The sequence below is a fragment of the Schistocerca gregaria genome, chromosome X (genome assembly GCF_023897955.1).
Source record: "Schistocerca gregaria isolate iqSchGreg1 chromosome X, iqSchGreg1.2, whole genome shotgun sequence".
Classification (NCBI taxonomy): Eukaryota; Metazoa; Arthropoda; class Insecta; order Orthoptera; family Acrididae; genus Schistocerca; species Schistocerca gregaria.
This window is the reverse complement of record NC_064931.1, coordinates 855,365,779-855,380,885: the sequence shown is the minus strand read 5'-3', so window position 1 is coordinate 855,380,885 and position 15,107 is coordinate 855,365,779. Positions and strand designations below refer to the sequence as shown.

Sequence of the window (15,107 nt, the reverse complement as noted above, 5' to 3'; positions counted from 1 at the left end):
TCCCCCCCCCCCCCCCCCCCAAAAAAAAAAAATTAGATTCAGTACCACTTCATTTACTATTTGTGCTACCTGTTTACTGTTAATTATTCAAAAGGTTTCATTTTCTTGTCTGCACTGCTTGTTATCCACAACATACCTCCAGACAAATGTCTTTAGAAAACACACTTAAATTGATATTAGATGTTAACAAATATCTCTTTTTTTTAGGAATATTTCTTATGTGATTGCCACTCTGTGTCTTGTATTCTCTCTACTTGGGACGCCTTCAGTTGTTTTTGTGGCCCAAATAGCAAAATTCATCTTCTAGTTTTAGTTCCTCATTTCCTAATCTAATTCTCTCCGAATCATCTGATTTAATGTGACTGCACTCCACTACCATTGTTTTCTTTTGTTCATGTTCATCTTATAGTTCCTTTTCAGGACTATACATTCCATTCAAATGTTTTTCCAAATCCTTTGCAGACTCTGATTAAATTACAATGACATCAACAAATCTCGAAATATTTATTTCCTGTCCATGAACTTTAGTCCCCTTTCCAAATTTCTTCTTTGTTTGATATACTGCTTGTTAATGTACAGATTGAGGAACATTGGGAATATGCGACAACTCTGTCTCACTCCTTTCTAACTATGGCTTCCCTGTCATGTTTTTGATTCTTTATGTGTAAGTTGTAAATAACATTTCACTCTCTGTACTTTATCCCTTCTATCTTTACAATTTCCAAGTTTGTAGTCCAGTCAATATTGTTAAAAGCTTTCTCTAATTCTCTAAATGCTATAAATAAAGATCTGTCTTTCTTCAACCTACCTTCTAAGATGAGCCACTGGGTCAGTACTGCTTTGAGTGTTCCTACATTTCTCCGGAACCCAAACTCATCTTCCCCAAAATCAGCTTCTACCAATTTTTCCATTCCTCTGTAAATTATTCAAGTCAATAATTTGCAACCATGTCTTATTACACTGGTCGTTCAGTATCAGCACCTGTTATCAGATTCTTCCTCAGATCTGAGGGTATTTCACCTGTCTCATATCTGGCACACCAGGTAGAATAATTATGTCATGGCTGGCTCTCCCAAGAATCTCAATGATTCTGAGGAAATGTTATCTATTCCAGAAGGCTTGTTTCAATTTAGATCCTTCAGTGTTCTGTAAACTCCACCCATCTCATATAAATGATTAACGAAAACCACTTCAGCTGTATTTTTACACATTTACTGTATTACAACCAGTTTCATTTCTTTGACCGTCTTCAGGTTGCCTTATATTAAATCCTCGCTGAGTTCTGCTGGAGGAGGATTTAGTGTAAGGCAACATGAAGGTGTTCAAAGAAACAAAACCAATTGTAACACAATAAATGTGTAAAAATACAAAATGAGGTAGTTTTTATTCATCGTTACCATTAATTCAGCTGTGGGCTCAGCATGATCAAGATTATCTCCTACCATCTCATCCTAATCTACCTCCTCTTCTCTTTCCATTCCATTGTCATCAAGTTTGTCTCCCTTGTATAGACCCTCTTTACAATCCTTCCATCTTTCAACTTTCCATTCTTACCTTAGTACTGGCTTGCCATCATAGCTCTTGATATGTATACTGTTGCTTCTCTTTTCTCCAAAGGTCTCTCTAATTTTTCCTATATCATTTGTTAGATATCTGTATTCCATTTTGCCCGCTTTATTTGCTGTATATTTATATGTTGTTCTTTCATCAATTAAATACAGTATCTCCTTTGATACACAAGAATTTCGACTAGACATTGGCTTTATACCTATTTAATTCTCTGCTGCCTCCACTACTTCATTTATCAAAGCTATCGATTCACATCGTACAGTATTCTTTTCTCCTGTTGTAGCCAGTTGTTGACTAATAATCCCTCAAACTCTCAACAACCTGTGGCTCTTTCAACTTATCCAGATCTCATCTCCTTAAGTTCCTACCTTTTTGTAATTTCTGAAGTTTTATCCTACAGTTCATAACCAATACATTGTGGTCAGAATCCACATCTGCCCCTGGAAATGCCTATAGTTTAAAATCTATATCTTTGAGGCACACTAACATCCCCACTTCAGCAAAGTCCACACTATGCAATTAACATTCACCAACTAAAAGGACTCCTCTTGCTCTGTTCCTTGTATCCACAAAGGGACATATTGAAAAGTAATGCCTCCGAATTATGAAAGACCACTTTGTTAATGCCCTCACTGTAGAATGTCTGACTTTGACTTTGTTGACAGAATCACAATCTCAGCTCTGCTTGCATAGCTTCATCACTATCAAAATGGTGTTCTTGAAGGTGTTCTTTAAGTTTTGAAAATAGATGAAAATTGGATAGGGCCAAGTCGGACCTGAATGGAGGATGATAAATGACAGTGAACCCAAAATGTCAAACTGTTGCTGATGTTACAGTGCTTATGTGTGGTCTGGCATTGTCATGCTAAAGGACAGGTGCTTCATGTGCAGAGGAGCTCTTCAAATTTGAAACCTGATTACAGCATGCCGTTTCTCGTGCACCAACATAGTTACGTTACACACTGCCATATTGCAAGCTACAATTCGGAGCCCCTCTAGTAGCAGGGGGATGAAAATATGTAGACATAGTAAACAAAGATGCAGAATGTTAATAACATTTGTTTTATTTAAAAATCCTTATGAGTTTTCCCATAAATTTGGGGGTATTATTTTTCAACACACCCTCGTAGTATGAAGGCTACTCTTCCACTTATCATGTGACATGGCTAAATCTTTCCCACTGAAGCATTTGAGTGCACTGGCTAGCACTTCAGAAAATGCCCAGCAGCTATTTACTTCACTATGAAAAGTTCCCTTCTCCTTTATACCCCTTATCATGCAATAATACCCTTGAGAAACTCAACTCAATCTTTTACTAGGGCTTTGATCACCTCTCATTGTGCAGTACGATAAGGGACATTCTGCACAAAATGCTACACTCATTCCACTTATCACCCAATCTACATAGTATCCGAATCCATCATTATGCAAGTCCTGCTCCCAATCCTGCCCATAAAGTGTCATTACTCTACGGATACACAAGGTGTAAGACCTGTTCTATGCAGCCATCCGTCATCATCTACTGCAGTATTGTGACAGGCATTTCCTACCCATCTGAAAGTAGAACCATGCCGGAAAGCAGTCAGCTTATGTATCAGATGAGCTGCATTTACTGTGAAGTGTATTTTATGAGTCTGACAACTGTTTAACTATACGAATACCCACCACTAAAGTGCAACTAACTGTGATTCTACCACATTGTAGCTCAACATGCTCCACTCCATAGTACCAGTGACTTCAACAGCTAATTTGAAATCCATAGCATTTGCAGCTCCCCCCCCCCCCCCCTCCCCTGCTCCACCTACCACAACAGCGCTACCTCCGCCGAACCCGAACCACGCTGATGGCAGGTGGAACTGTCCTGTTAGTACATCCTTTGTTCTTGAAACACTATCTTAGCACATCCTCCTTTCTTTTAGTACTGGCTAAGTACTACCCTTTCCTTTTGATCTGGAATTACATCTGACTTACCAGAATTAATCGACATTTTGCCATTGCAGCTCAAAGCCATCTGGCTCTCAATCTTTCATGTCCAAATAATTCCCTAGCACTCTTGCCCCCCCCCCCCCCCCCCCACACACACATATATACACAGTCAGATTAAAAGGAAAGAGGTGAGTGAGAGAGAGTGAGAGAGAGAGAGAGAGAGAGAGAGAGAGAGAGAGAGAGAGAGAGAGAGAGTGGGGGGGGGGGGGGGGGCAGTTAGTTTTCCTATCTATTAGGTGTACCACATGTAGTTTATCTTTTAGTCAAATTGAGATAGTCCCCTTGAGTTAGTACGGGTAAAGGTTATACTTGACAACCAAAATACATCAATAGTTGGTTCCTTCATCGACCCTCTGACTAAGATGATACCTCAAATGTATTTGTAAACTGTGAATGTGGTACCACAACAGCTATACAATTTACTGGAAACACGGAAATTTATGCTGCGCTGGAAGTTGACCCCATATTTCCTGGTTGCAGCAAACGGTCACCTTAACCACAATGGCTAACTGAGCACGCTTCCAGGATCAACCCAAATCTCCAGACGTCCCAGTGTCTTAGCACTGAACTTACAAACACTGTCAAATACAAACACTGCACTAATGTAAGATGATCCATTTGCTGAAAAATTCAAAGATAACTTGAGTCTCATTCACAATATGTACCCAACTCATTCAATTATAGTTGGTGGTGACTTCCACCTACCCCTGATATGATGATGAAAATAAACATTTGAAGTCAGTGGTTAGCATAAAACACCATACAAAATTGCACTAAATACTTTCTCTGAAAATTACTTCCAGCAATTAGTTCACGAGTCCACTCGAAGTTTACATGGTTGCCATAACATATGAGACTTCTTAGCAACAAATAACCATGAGCAAATATGATTTAGTGACCACAAGATCACTGTAGCAAGACTGAATACCATAACATCTAAATCCACCAAAAATTAAACTACATAAATGTAGATGAGATGCGGCTTAAATTCCAAGAAATAGTATCAGTGTCAATTGAGAAATTTATACCAAACAGATTAATAAGAGACGGAACTGATTCCCCATGGTATACAAAACAGGTCAGAACACTATATTTCTAGATTTTTCAGAAGGATTTGAACATTGTTTCTGACAAGCGGGTTCTAATCCAACTGCGTGCCTATAGAGTATCATCTCAATTGTATGACTGGATTCATAATTTACTGTCAGAAAGATCACAATTCGTAGTAACCGACAGAGTTATTGAGTATAACAGATGTGAAGTCTGGTGTTTCCCAAAGAAGTGTTGTAGGCCCTCTGCTGCTCCTAATCTATATAAATGATTTAGGGAGACAATCTTAGATTGTTAGCACATGATGCTGTCATTTACCATCTAATAAAGTCATCAGAAGATAATCAAATTGCAAAATGACTTAGACAAGATACATTGATCAACTGAAACTTTATGACCACAACCCACCGTGACATTGGATGCCACCGGGTGGTGTTGCGAGCAGGTGATGCCCTAACTAAAGTATGTAACTGGAGCAGACACAGACAGGGGATCACCCTAACAAAGATATGGGCTACAAATGGGGAAATCCATTGAGATAAGCGACATCAACAAAGGGCAGATTATTATTACAAAGAGCCTGTGAACGAGTATCTCAAAATTGGAGAAGGGCACCGAATGTTCAGCTACTGTCATGAACATCTACAGAAACAGGTAGAATGACAGTGAAACTACCACTAGGAGCTAAATGTCTGGACAACCACGACTCTTCACAGAATGTGGGGTTTGGAGGATTGTCTGCTCTGTAAAGTAGGATAGATATTGATCTGTGGCATCTCTACCGAAAGAGCACAATGCTGATACTGTGTGTTTTGGAGCACACTGTGCATTGTACATCATTGAACATGGAGCTACACAGGAGACCCTTCTTACGTGTTCACATTTTAACACAACGACATCATCAAATATGACTGCAGTGGGCTCGAGACCATTGGTATTCAACTTTCGACCAATGGAAATGAGTCAGCTCTTCAGGTGAATCACATTTTTGCTACACTATGTCAATGATCATCTCCACAAATGCCGTCACTGACGCGAACAGCAGCTCAATATGTGCATGCAGCACGCCATGGAAGCAGGGTAGTGGGAGCAGTATTACATTATGGAAAAAATTTTCCTGCGTTTGCATGAGGCCTGTGGTAATAACCGGGTACATGTTGACAGCTGCGAAGCCCCTTCATCCCTTCATGCTTGACGTCGTCCACCGACGGCGATGGCATCTTTCAGCAGTATAATTATCTCTGTCTCGGAGCCAGAGCCACGCTACAGAGCTTTGAGGAGCATTATATTGAACTCGCGTTGATGTCTCAATAATTTTTTGTTTCAGAGCAGTTGTATAGATGTAGATGTAATTCTTTCTTATTAAAAATACTGTAGGGTTTGGTAGTTCAGTAGGTAAGGGACTACTTTATGTTCTAACGTCTAATGTTCAATCCCCAGATGGTTCTAGGATTTCTGTTGATTTTAACTTCTTTCACATCAGGCAGAGATTTGTTCATGTGGAAAATGTCAAAGTGCACCATGGTTTGGAGGTCATGTTAAGCTGTAGGTTCCCCTATACATGGCCGAGTAGGTCCATTTATAGTCTGAGAAAGCTAAGAAAATAACACCTTCTGTAGAATCATTCCTAGTAAAGCAATTTGGTGTTCAAACCAACCATTGAGCTGAGGACAGCTACTCTGCTATTAAAATACCATAGTCACTTGTTTAATTAGATGGACAATCACCCATTGTTCAGATGTGATTGCCATGGATTTTTGTCTAAAAAAAACCACTTAAATTCAGAAGAATGACAAATAGTGCTTTATTCAAAGTATGCTCAATAGTTTATTACACATTTTTCCTAGGCGGTTTGTTAACGCTAAACCCGTAAAAATTTTCCCTTTTTGCTGCAAACCATTTATCGTGCCATTTTTTTACGTCTTCGTATAAACCAATGCGCTGCTCAGAAAATGCGTGTCCCATTGATGCAAACGATTGGTATTTGGAAGAAGTCAAGTCTGGTGAGCAAGCTGCATGGGGTAGAACATACCAGCCAAGTGCTTCCAACACGTCGTGAACTTTTGCTGTATGTGACGGAGCATTGTCATGAAGAAAATGACTGGCCTTTTTTAAAGTAGTGAATGGTTCAAATCGGTCAATTGTTGTAACGTTTGGTATTAACCATTTACCCAGATTTTAACAGCTTGTAATAGACAACGCCCCTTTGGTTCCACCAAACACACAGCACTGTCTTTCTGCCAAAGCGATTTGGTCTTGCACTCTATGTGGATGGTGTGTCCGGGTCTACCGATGATTTTTTGCATTTGGGATACTCAAAATAAATCTACTTCATCCCCTGTAACTATACGATACAAAAATTATTTCCTTTCTTACTGAACGAGCAAAATGTCTTGTGTTTTTACGCTTTTCCATTTGCCTCTCATTCAACTCATGTGGTATCCATCTACTGGTCTTGGAATCTTTCCCATCTCTCGTAGCCAATTGGAAACAGCTTGTTGACCAACTCCCAGTTGCTTTTGAATTTGCGAATCATCTTTGTGCAACAATGCTTCCAATCCCACATCTTACTTTTTTTTTTAGCAGTGTTCCACATGCCTTGTTTGTAACATTGAAGACACCATTTTTTGAATGCCAAAACCATCATTCACATGTATCTTGTGATAGAGCATGTTCACCATAAGCTTCTTTAAGTAATTTCTATGATTCATCAGCATTTTCTTCAAGTGAAAATAAAAAAAAAAATTAATGCTGTCTGTGAATGTTCTTTCTTCAGTGTAAATTTTGACGCATATTGAACAACAACCACCACAACACAACACAACACAACAATAGTGTATACTTTTCCAATTTATCACTCATGCATGTCTGACATTTGTTGATGACACAACAAAATGCGCAGTGTCAAATCTTCATAGAACAAACAGTGAAATCTGTTGTCTGAAATCCGCATTTCATATTTTTACACCTTGTACCATCAAATTGAGCTAGAAAGCATTATATTTGCAAGGCAAGACCATACACAAATACAAAGAGTATGTTATATAAACACAGGACTTTGCATAATACACAAGTATTACATGTCTGCACACAGGTTTCACTCACACAGGTTTCACTCCCCAAATAATCTGGTTTAAGGTGCAATAGGATACGCTGGCAATAAGAGCCTGAAGTAAAGTATTCAAATCACTCAAATTTCACAGCCAAGGAAAACAACCTAAATTGCTCTAATGGCCCATGGATCAGCTTATAATTATCTGCACAACACAGCAACTAGAATTATCACAGTTCTAGAGGTTACTGATTGAAAAAGTGTATCTTGAAAACTGTGTGTGAAGTCAGCATGAACTGAAAATGGGAATTAGACTTAAATGTCCAGTTGAATATTATCAGGGATCCTTCTGCATTTCAAGGAAACAGCACTGAACCATAACTGACAAATTTTGCTTATTTTGACTGAGGATATAAAGTCTGTTCAGTACTGAAGCATTAAACACATTCTGTAGGATATACTGAACATTTCATTTAACTGTGCTCACTGATCACACGGCTCAGTGTTTAAGTAACTAACAAACTGCATCAGACTTGACTCCAATAATACAGACTATATTAAATTGCAATGTTAACGAATTCAGTGTTACACTGTTGCAAGTGAATATGCACCAACAGGTCCAAATTTATGTACATCTCCATTACGGCAACTAAGACAACCTGGTAAGCTTTCTATTTCAAGGATGCTGAGATCATTATAACACAACCATACCCAGTGAACATACATAAAAGCTATTCTAATGCAATGATCTGTGTTAAGGATAATTCTTTCCATCTAAATGAACACCATCACACTGACGTGAGATCATTACTTACACTCACAAAAACTAATAAACCATAAACTACACAGTTTCTTCATTACATATTGTTTTTGACCTGCCTTCCTTCATTCATTTGATAGCATACTTCCTGAGCAAAATGTGCGAGTTACATTATTTGTATGTTGCACAGAACATAACTGCCATCCCTCACTATGCTGCGCAACATGTCACTTGATTTTCGTATAAAATATATTTTCTCTGTGAAAAAGAAGTATGAGTGCTGTTCATTTAGAAATAGATTTTTATCTTAATCTAAGTGAGCAAAAACACAATCACCTGATGGAAATTTGATGACGATCTCATTTATCATGTGTACGTACATGATCTACTAGACAGAAATCACTTGTCGAGTGGACAAAGAGATTTACTGTCAGATACAACATTTCTTTCTGCAAGACACTAAGGCTGGATATGGTAATCACCACTTCTAGTACTATATTTATAATCACTGAAAACTAGATAAGGGGATAAAAGTACAGTGATAGAAGCAAAAACCAAACTTATTTGTCATTTGTTTAACTAAATATTTATTTTTGTTACTTGCATTTTGGGTAATTAGCCAAATGTCTAACATTTCTGACAAAGATGTTGCTGTGAATAATGCTAAAAATAAGCAAAGAATTTACAAACATCAGTGAAATTACTTGTAGAGGGTGGGTATGTGGTGTGTCGTCGTAGTGAGGAGAGAGGTGGACTCAGGAGAGAGGCTCTAGGATGGGCCTACTGATTTTAGGAGGGATCTCAGGTTATGTAGGACTTCATTATGGGAGAGCTCGCATGTGAAGGTATCAAACAGTTGGTGCGGGGGGAGGGGGGGGGGGGGTCTTCTGCCAGGTTGTCACTGCAATTCACCATGGCAGTAGTGAATCCTTTATCTGCATAAGGATGATTAGGTCATGATCTGTTCTAGATTTGTGTTTGGCTGTCTTTTCTTCTGCTGAAAGGTTTGTGTTCTGAGGAAAGGGCCTGGGGAAGGTTCGCAAGCAAGGACTCCACCAATGTCGTGATGAGTCATCAAAATCCCTCAAGCCCTTACCGCGATTGACACTACCTCACCCAATGTGTGTGTGTGTGTGTGTGTGTGTGTGTGTGTGTGTGTGTGTGTGTGTGTGTGTGTGTGTGTGTAAAAAGCTGCACAGCTATGAGCACTCGCATGGAACCCTCCTATGTCAACCCATTTACGGGCCATCTAGATGAAACCCACTTAGTCTCATAGAACTTCCCATTCCTAGTGTGGCTCAATTTCATTGATGATATCTTCAGAAATTGGACTTGGGACCAAGACACCCTATCCTCACTCCTTCACAACTTCAACACCTTCTCTCCCATATGCTTCACCTGGTCTTCCTCAACAACTTCTCTCCCATCCACTTCACCTGGTCCTCCTCAACCCAACATGCCACCTTCCTGGATATTGACCTCCATCTCGCTGATGGCGCCATATTTGCCTCTGTCCATGTTAAGCACACTAACCACTAATAATGCCTGTATTTCAACTGCTGCCATCCCTTCTACAACAAAAAAGCCCCTCTCCCCCCTCCTCCCATACAGCTCGACCACTGGTGGATGACGTATCTGCAGTGACAAGAACTCCCTTGCTTAGTATAATGAAGGTCTCACAAAGGCCTTCACAGAAAGGAACACAGGTACTAACTCCCCCCCTCCTTCCTCCACCACTAAAAAAAAAAGGACAAACCTAGTCCATAAACAGATTTACCATGCCGTACCTCCACATGGCACCAATCCTCACACCACACCCAAGAGTCAACTAAAAATGAGTGTCCCCCTCATCACCCTGGACTGGAACAATTGAACCACATCCTGCTTAGGGCTTTGATTATCTATAAAATCAGGGACATCATACCCAGGATCCTTCCCACTACTCCTAAAATCAGTCAACCGCAGCACAGGATATGTGATACCACACAAACATCAGTCATCGCATATGACAGATGAAACAAAATAAACTGTACTGCACAAGTAATGTGACCGAAAGCTTCTTACAGAACCACGTTCACTGGTTTTGCAAACACACAAACAAACTGCCACATCTGAACCCAACCTAGATCTCGGGCCATAGAACAGATCAGGCTATCACAACAAACTGCTTTCATAAAATAGTACAAATAATATTGAATAAATATTGAAATAAACATTTTCAGTGATTTGTTTTACCAGCAGAAACAAGTTTGGATGACATCACATGTCCTATGCTAAACTATCTACTCACATTAATGTGACCACCTGCCAAAAGCCTGAATAACCATCTTTTGCAGAACAAAACAAGCAGAAAGAGAGTCAATGACGTTCTAGATGGTACCAAGTGGGATGTGGAGCCACCCCAATTCCAGTGCTGTGGCCAGCTGCAGTAGGTTTCTCAGTTGAGGATTAATGGTGCAAACAGTCTGATTGAAATGGTCCCACAAATTCTTTATTGAATTTAAATCGTGCAACTTGGGTGGCCAGGAGAGTATGGTAAACTCATCCTCATGTTCCTTAAACCCTACACATGCACTGTGAGCAGTGTGACGTGTTCCACTGTCCTGCTGGCACCTGTCATCATGCTGAGAAAAAGCAACTGGTTGTAGGGGTGGACATGGTCCCCAAGGATAGATGCATACTTGTGTTGATCCACTGTGCCTTTCAAAATGATGAGATAAGGCCACGAAGACATTCACCACATTATAATGCTCCCTCTTGGTTCCAGAGTGTTTGCTTTCAGACATTTCATGCTGTACACACCAATAGCAATCTGTCCAATAGAGCATAAAATGTAATTTATCTGATAAGGCCACCAGCTGCCACTCAGTTATGTCCAGTTGCAGTACTGGCATGCAAATCGCAGCCTTCTCTGCCGATGAACAGCAGTTGGCATGGGTACATGAACCAGGTTCCTGCTGCAAAGGCCCAGAAAAGCAACGTTCACTGAAATGTCATTGAGGAGACACTGTTGGTAGATCCTTGATTCATCCAGGCTGTCAGTTGCTCAACAGTTGCACGTCTACCTGCCTGTACACATCTCCGCAGCCACCGTTCATCAGCTGTTTATGGACTATGGTACACCACAGTTGCTTTTGTGCCTGTTTAGGATAATGCCATTTTGCTATGCATGGTATACTTTAATGATGGCAGCACATTAACAGTTTACAAACTTAGCCAGTTCAGAAATGCTTCCACCCCTGGACCAGAAGTCAATGATCATGCCCTTTTGGACGTCAGATAAATCACTCTATTTCTACGTTATGGGAATGACTACACTGTTTTCCACATTCTTCCAACATGCTTTGTACACCCTCTACAGGTGGTGCTGCCACCTGTTGTCTGAGAGATAATGAACATAGGCAGTGGTGACATTAATGTGACTGGACCATATATAATTTACATAGGCAGTGGTGACATTAATGTGACTGGACCATATATAATTTGTTGATGGAAGCAGACAGACATGTTCATCTTTATTCACGTGTTTGAAAAGCTGAAGTGCCATATTAGGTGATTTTCATATTTATATTTCTACACTACGAATAATGGGGACTGTAATTAGACAGTAGGAAAATACAAACCAGCAGAAATGAATGAAAGGGAAAATGAATGAAAGGGAAAATGAATGAAAGGGAAAATGAATGAAAGGGAAAATGAATGAAAGGGAAAATGAATGAAAGGGAAAATGAATGAAAGGGAAAATGAATGAAAGGGAAAATGAATGAAAGGGAAAATGAATGAAAGGGAAAATGAATGAAAGGGAAAATGAATGAAAGGGAAAATGAATGAAAGGGAAAATGAATGAAAGGGGAATTTCATGCAGAGAGTAATTTAATCATTACTAACACTTGGTTCAGGAATCATGTAAGAAGATTGTACATGTGGAAGAGACCTAGAGGCACTAGAAGATTTCAGATTGATTATATAATGGTAAGGCAGAGATAAAATACAGGGAGAAAACTGTTACACACACCTTGTACATAAATAAGATTACAGGTATAAGAGTGAAAGTAAACCAGCAGTTGAGAAGGTTGTGACAAGGTTATAGCCTATACCTGAAATTCAATCTGCACATTGATCAAGTAGTAAAGAAAATGAAGGATAAATTTGGAAAATGACTTAACATTCAAGGAAAAGAAATAAAAACTTTAAGGTTTCCTCGTGTATTTTAATTCCATCAGAGAAAGTGCAGAACTTGGAAGTGCAGTTGAACTAAGTGGATAATGTCTTGAAAAGAAGTGGGTAGCAACAAAAGCAAAACAAAGATAATGGAATGCAGTCAAATTAAATGAGGCACTGCAGTGATTATTAGTTTAGGAAATCAGGCACTAGAAGTAGATGAATTTTGATATTTAGGCAGCAAAATAAATGATGTTGGCTGAAGCAGAGGGGATGTAACATGAAGACTGGCTACAACAAGGAAGTCATTTCTAAAAAAGAAGAATCTGTTAACATGTAATGAAATTTAAGTATCAGGGTGTCTTTTCTGAAGAAATTTTGCTGTAGTGAAGCATGTCACACATGAAAATAAAACCTTTTGAAATTCAGTGCTATAGAAGAGTGCTGAAGATTATGCGGGTAAATTGCATAACTAATGAGGTGATACTGAATCAAATTGGTGAGAAAATGAATTTATGACACAAATTGACTAAAAGTAGGGATCGGTTTCCAGGACACAACCTGGGGCATCATGGAAATGTGTGTGTGTGTGTGTGTGTGTGTGTGTGTGTGTGTGTGTGTGTGTGTGTGTGTGTGTGTGTGTAGGGGGGGGGGGGGGGGAGGGGGGGCTGGAGAGGGAAACAAAGAGATGATAACAGTAGGCAGGTTCAAATTGGGGTTTAGAGTCATAATGACACATCTACAAAATTGGCCATTTTGACATATCTACTTTATCACTGCCCTAATGTTAAAGCTGCGAATTGTTGAATGAATGTTTATGCACTCTAAGAACAATGAGATATCACAATTATCAGCAATGTGAATCTGGTGGTAGCAGTGATAGTGTTTCTACTATTGCAAAATTTGTCTTCATCTAAAAACACGGGTTACGTAGATGTCATTATGACTCTGAATCCCCAAAATGAATATATGTTGTAGTAACTGGAAAAATCTCCAAATAAAACAAGTACCACTATGACAATTCAAAGATTCCTTTATTATTGTGAGAAACAGAATTTCTGGCGATGAAATAAGAATGTTAATTAAAAACATGTAGGGACAGGTACATCAAGCAGAAGGGAAGGAAATACTGTGACACATTGAAATGGAGCTTCAAACTAGGTTAGCAACTCTTATTGCCACATATCCATGCAGGTCTATGTTCACAGCCTTGTTTTAACCATGGGATATAATAAAGGACAATGCTGATGTGGCACAGAGTCAGTCTGGAGTACCTGGAATAGCAAGTCTTTGACACAGCCGTCCACAATACGAGCACGAAGAGTCTGTACATTTGGTGCCGGGGTTGCGTAGACAAGAGTTTTCAAATGCTCCCATAAATGAAAGTCAAGAGGGTTGAGGTCAGGAGAGCGTTGAGGCCATGGAATTGGTCCGCCTCTACCAATCCATCGGTCATCGAATCTGTTGTTGAGAAGTGCATAATTGAATTTTAGGGCAATTTACATCCCTCTCTACATACAAATCTGTGACCTGTTCCTTGACTTTTTTTTGGTAGTGGATGATGCTGGTACCACTAATTTCTCCGGTATGGATGTTTTCAATGCTTTTGGTTGTTTCACTTTGGATGCGGTGCTCCTCGTATCCGATCAAGCCCTTACCAGCAGTCACGTTCTCTGAATTCTGACTTCTCGTTGTTTTCCTCAGATGAGTTAGATTGCGCCACTAATTTTGCACCTTACATTAACTTGAAACCTACAGCGTGACCACATTTTTTCCACATGCATCCTATTCCACTGGCTTTGCGTGATCAAGAGGAATCAGAACCGACTGGTCAGTTTCATCGCTGTGACGACTTTAAAGTTTTAGATAATGCTCAATCTATCATTGACACCTATCCTTTGCCCTGTCCAGATGGGTTTATGGCTAAACTCACTGGGAGCCAGTTTTCCTCCAAAATTGATTTATCTGAAGTCTAATTACAGGTTGTGTTGAATGAGGATTCTAAACAGCTGCTAGTGAGCAACATGCCATTTGGGTTGCACCAATATCAGCACCCCCCCCCCCCCCCCTTCAGTGAGTCTAATGCCCTGAAAGTTCAATTTTTTTTTTAAGAACTGACGATGTCCATTCTGGAGTGCACCAACTACCTTGATGACATCATCGTGATGGCTGCATCCACGGATGAGCATTTACATAACTTGCACACCTTATTCACAGTCTTACGTACTGAAGGGTTGAAATACAGCTTGGCTAAGTCACACTTTTTTTCAGCCATCCATTGTGTATTTGGGGTCTGAGGCTTCTCGGGATGGTGTTAAGCTTTTATATCATTGTGTTGCCCCAGTCACAGCTTTGTCTCACCCTACAAATGTCAAATAACTCCAAGTACTTTCAGGTAAAAATTGCTTACCATTAGAAATATACTCCAGGTGTAGCCACACTGGCTCATTCCCTCCACTAGTTGCCCCACAAGTTCCTTTCAGTGGGCACCAGCCTGAGAGGGAGTGTTTACGCTTTTGAAATCTAAAT

General features: G+C 39.7%; 1 protein-coding gene across 1 annotated transcript in view; it reads right to left on the bottom strand.

Annotated features, from left to right (window-relative positions):
- LOC126299594 (tyrosine-protein phosphatase 69D) overlaps positions 1 to 15,107 on the bottom strand; it is a 365,347-nt gene that overhangs the window by 248,315 nt on the left and 101,925 nt on the right. The gene's annotated exons all lie outside the window — the stretch shown is intronic.